Raw genomic sequence first — 5,548 nt, 5'->3', positions numbered from 1 at the left:
ATCAGTATCATAGGAAAAATAAAGTCAGGGATACTAGTCTAGATTAAGAGACTAAAGAGATAAAACAATCAAATGCAAAATATGAGCCTTGATTCAATCCTGGATTGAAAAATTAAATAGCTATAAATGAAAATTCTGGAGATAATTGAGAAAATATGAACATAAACTATTGATTAGATGGTATTGAATTTATGGTGACTTTCTTCAGTATGTAGGGAAATGTCTTTATTATTAGGAAGTACAGGCTGAAGTATTTAAGGGCAAAGTGTCAAGAAGTATATAATTTATTTTCAAACAAGTCAGCAAAAAGAGAAACAAAATCAGGCATGCCATTAACAATTGGTGAGTCTAAGTGAAGTTATACAGGTATTCACTGGAGTAGTTTTTGCAACTTCTCAAAATAAAAAGTTTTGGGAAAAATACTTCGGAATTTTTAGTCTCTCCCTATTTTCTTGCCTTAAAACTGTAATGCACTTGGGGGGAAAAAAATGAACATTTTTGCAACACTGGGTCTTCCCAAAGAGTGTTAAATGTACTCACGGACTCAATCCTTGAGCATTCCATTCTACTCCCTTCATTTTCCTCCTGCCTTATTGGTTTTTCCTTCTCAGTCTCTTTTGTCAGTTCTCCCTCTTCTCTTTGACTTCTAAATTTTGAGTATACTAAGGCTTTGGTCTTCTCTTTCTTCTTTGATTATATTACCTAGATGTAAGACTTTAAAATACCATCTATAGGCTGACAACTCCCAAACATATATATCTTGGCTGGACCACTTTCTCCATCTCTAAATTAGTATAACAACTGCTTACTCTATATCACCACTTGGATGTCTAACAGGCTTCTTAAATTCAGTATGTTGCAGATTGAATTCCTGATACATCCCTTATGAGTCTGCTCCACCTGAAGCTTACCTAAAGCTTACTCCATTTCAATTGTTAGCAACTCCATCTTTTTATTTTATTTTTTTAAAATATTTTTTAAAGTAATCTCTACCCCCAACGTGAGGTTCGAACTCACAACCCTGAGATCAAGAGTTGCATGCTCTACCGACTGAGCCAGCCAGGCACCCCAGCAACTCCATCCTTTCAGTTGCTCAGGTCAAAATCTTAGAAATTGCCTCCTACCGGGACTCCCCCCATATCTTACACTTGGCTCTGTATAGTCTATAATCAACACAATAGCCAGGATAATCCCTTTAAAACTATATTGTGTTAATGCTCTTCCCAAAAACTCTTTGATGACTTTTCTTTTCATTCAAGGTAAAGTCAAATCCCACAAGGTCCAACAAACTTATTTGGTCTGATCCTCTGTTACATGTTTGACCTAATCTCTATTTTAATTTACTCTTCTTGAGCTGCATTGAACTTGACTGTCTTAGAAGGCTCTCATTGTAAGGGCCTGTGCCATATTTCTTCCACTGTGAAAGATCATCCCCCAGATATCTCTATTACTTTGTCCCTAAGATCTAGTTTTTGCTGAAATCGCAACCTCACAATGAGGCCAACCCTGACCACCTTATATACCACCTTATACACTATGTAGTCATATCTCTATTCTTTTATCTCCCTCAATATTTTGTCGTTTTCCACAATAGTCATCAAATCCTTTTATTTTAAGATTTTATTTATTTGTCAGAGAGAGAGAGGGAGCGAGCACACAAACAGGGGGAGTGGCAGGCAGAGGGAGAAGCAGGCTCCCCACTGATCAAGGAGCCCAAATGGGGACTCAATCCCAAGACCCTGGGAACATGACTTGAGCCAAACGCAGACACTTAACCGACTGAGCCACCCAAACATTCCAACAGTAATCAAATTCTAATATATTACATAATTTTCTTACTTTTTATGTTTGTAGTTTATTATCTCTCTTCTTCAATATAATGTAGAGTCGATGGGGGTAGAGATGTTTGAGTGTTTTTTTAAAAAAATTTTATTTATTTATTCATGAGAGACAGAGAGAGAGAGAGGCAGAGGGAGAAGCAGGCTCCCTGCAGAGCAGGGAGCCCGATGCAGGACTCAATCCCAGGACACTGGGATCACGTCCTGAGCCAAAGGCAGACGCTTAACCAACTGAGCCACCCAGGTGCCCCGAGATGTTTGAATGTTTTATTCTCTGCTATAACCCAAGCAATTCTAATGGTGTCAGACATATAGTAAGTATGCAATACATGTTTGTTAAATAAGTTAATTGATTTCAATGTAAATTTTTGCACTTTACACAGTACTTTCCCTGAACTTTTCTTGATATTCTTTGTTGCTTGTTTCTATTTTCAATAGGTTCTTTTACCCATTTTTCCAGTTGATTAGTACTACTATAAAAGGTAACAGTTACCTTCATCTTTCTTTGTTTTCCCCATCATTTTATGTGTCCAAAGTATTGTAAAAATAAAACCCAGGCAGATTCCCCACCATCATAATGGAAAGTTCTATGTATGTTAATTGGGATCAATAGTAATGACCCCTCTTTTCATTTCTGGTGTTGGTATCTTGTATCCTGTCTTTTTCTTCTTGGTTAACATGGAAGATACTTATCAATTTTATTGAACTTTTCAAAGAACCAGCTCTTGATTTCTTTGATTTTTCTCTATTATTTGGCTATCTTTGATTTATTGATTTTTATTCTATTTTTCATTATTTCCTTTCTTATGCTTGTTTTACATTCTAATTGCTCTTTTTTCTCTAGCTTCCTATAGTGCAAGCCTAGTTATAGATTACAGATCTTCCTGGGATGCTTGGGCAGCTCAGTCGGTTAAGTATCTAACTTCGGCTCAGGTCATGATCTCGGGATCCTGGGATCGAGGCCCACATCAGGCTCCATGCTCAGTGGGGAGTCTGCTTCTCCCTCTTTCTCTGCCCCTCTTCCCACTGGTGCTCTCTCTCTCTCTCAAATAAATAGATAAAATGTTAAAAAATTATAGATCTTTCTTCTTTTCTAATATATGCATTCAATGCTATAAACATCTTTTTAAGCACTGCTTTCACTGTATCTCACAAATTGTGATAGGTTCTATTTTCATATTCATTTGGTTTAAAATACTTTAAAATTTCTCTTGAGACTTTTTCTTTGGCCTATACTTTATTTAGTAATGTGTTGTTTAACTTCTAAACATTTGGAACTTTTCCAAGTGCCATTCTGTTACTGATTTCTAGTTTAATTTTATTATCTGAGAACATAATTAGTGTAATTTATATTAAATTTGTTAAGGTGTGTTTTATGGTCCAGGATGTGATCTGTCTTGTTGAATGTTCTGTGTGAGCTTGGGAAGAATATGTATTTTGCAGTTGCTGGGTAGAGCATTGTATAAATGTCAATTAGATCAGTTTGACTGATAGTGCTCTTCAGGTCAACTATATTCTTACTGAAAGATGAGTGCTGAAGTATAGTAGTTGATTTGTCTATTTTTCATTTCAGTTCTATCAGCTTTTGATCCTTATATTTTGATGCTCTATTGTTAAGATACACGCACATGAAGTATTTCTATGTCTCCCTAGAAAATTGACATTTTTATGATTATGTATCCACTCTCTTTATCCCTCATAATTTTTTCTTGTTTTCAAAGTCAGCACTGTCTAACCTAAAATTAATATAGCTACTCCAACTTCCTTTCTCTTAATGCTAGCATGCTATATCTTTCTCCATATACTTGCTTTTTTTAAACTTTTATTTGCATTTATTTTATGCAGAATTTATTCCTGGGCTCTGAATTTTTGTTTCTTCATCTTCTCCTGGAATATCTTTTCCGTCTGTGTAACTTCCTCTTCTGGTTTAGAAACAATCTGTTTTTTTTTCTGTAAGGATCATGTCAGTGTGGCAGGGGGAGCACACGTGTAGGTGAATCCGACCATGAGCCCTGTAAATTCCATGCCAATCTTGGGGGCTTTGTCTACCTGGATATGCTCAATGACCAGAGAATCTACATCTAAACCCTGAGGTTCGGCATGACTCTGCATTTTTAAGCATGCATAGTACAAATTCTGCACTCTTTTGGGGCCACCGACCCTGAGTTCAGCCCCACTGTTTGGCCTGGGAACATTTACCAACTCCACCATTGTAGCAACGGAATGGTACACATTGCTTCTGCAAAGTGATGTCCTCCAGGTACTTGGTGGCTTTTTGGATCTGCACACCCTTGATGACCTGGGCAGTTTCACATGTGTTCTTAAAATGAACACCAAGATTTGAACCTCCTGATTTGTATGATTCTGTAGGGTTCTCTGGGTCAAGTGAATAGCAAACCCTTTTCAGAGATCACCTCAGGCTGCTAAGGGAAGAGCTCCATGTATTTGCTCTTAACCTGTATCTTTAGAGTAGATATCTTAAAGACAACATAGAGTTGGGTTTTGGTTACTTCCCTCACTCCCTGCCAGAGACGTGAAGGAACTATTTTTTTTTTTTTTTCGCTCTTTAACATGAGGACCTGATGGGATTCCTGGAGGTCAAATTCACAAAAGTTTTTGGAGGCCTCTCTATGACTGCAGCCCACAAGAGTTTCTCCCTCTCAAATTCAACTATACACTGCATCCAATAATTTCTCGAAGTTACTATTTAAGTGTTCTTACTAGTTTATGTCTCTACTGGCTTCTGATCCCAGGAAAATGATCTCCATTGTTCTCTGTATTCACCTTTCTGTCCAGATTTTAGGATACAGTTTGACCCTCAACTTCTATTCTCTGATGGTTCCAAGAAAAGTCATGGGTTTTTAGTTTCTTCAGTGTTTTTCTTGTATGTAGGGGAGTGATGATTTCCAAGCTCTTTACATGCTGGAGCTGAAATGGGTAGTTGCTTTGTTTTTCAGCACTTTAAATATGATATACCAATGTTTGTTTAGGGTTTTTGTGTGCGTTTATTCTCTGAGTTTCTTGCATCTCTTGTTTGCTGTAACCGATTTTGGAAAATCTTTAACCATTGTTTCTTCAAATATTTTTTTTTCTGTCCTTTTCTGTCTTTCTTCTGGGGTCCAATTGTACATATATAAGACTTATTTAATATTGTACCACATCTGTTGGTACACTCTAGATATCTTAGCTCCTAAATAATTAATGATTAAGACCAAATGTCATTTTTTGAAGAGGGCGGGATTTTGCAGAGTAATTTGACAGATTTAAGCTGGAAAAAGAAATGATATCATAATTGGTGGAAAACTAGAGGGAGAGCACTTTTTAATGAGGGATATTGACTTGAGAAAAGTTATTAGCTTATAACTATAAGGTATTTTTAGCAATCAGTGAATACAGCAATCTGCGTATGGTGTTCATTTTAGAAACTAATAAGGTATATGTCTCCTTTTTGCTGAGTTAATGCCTGCTTACCTTTCAGAACTTGGTTTAAATATCAGATCTTTTAGGAAGCATTTTCTGACTTCTCCGAAATCGATTTAGTCCTCCAGCTTTATGCTTGCATAGAACTTTGCATTTATTTGTTTTTTTTAGTTTATTTATCTATGTATGTGTTTATTTTTGTGTCAGTAATAGTAGTAGTAGCTGACATTTGTTGAATGATTGTATATGCCAGGTATTGTGTTAAGCACTTAAAGATGATCTCATTTAAG

The sequence above is a fragment of the Eumetopias jubatus genome, unplaced genomic scaffold (genome assembly GCF_037043125.1).
Source record: "Eumetopias jubatus isolate StellerSeaLion01/CBP00866 unplaced genomic scaffold, mEumJub1_p1.0 scaffold_11, whole genome shotgun sequence".
In the NCBI taxonomy this organism is placed as follows: Eukaryota; Metazoa; Chordata; class Mammalia; order Carnivora; family Otariidae; genus Eumetopias; species Eumetopias jubatus.
The sequence above is the reverse complement of the archived record's forward strand: the minus strand, read 5'-3'. Positions refer to the sequence as shown.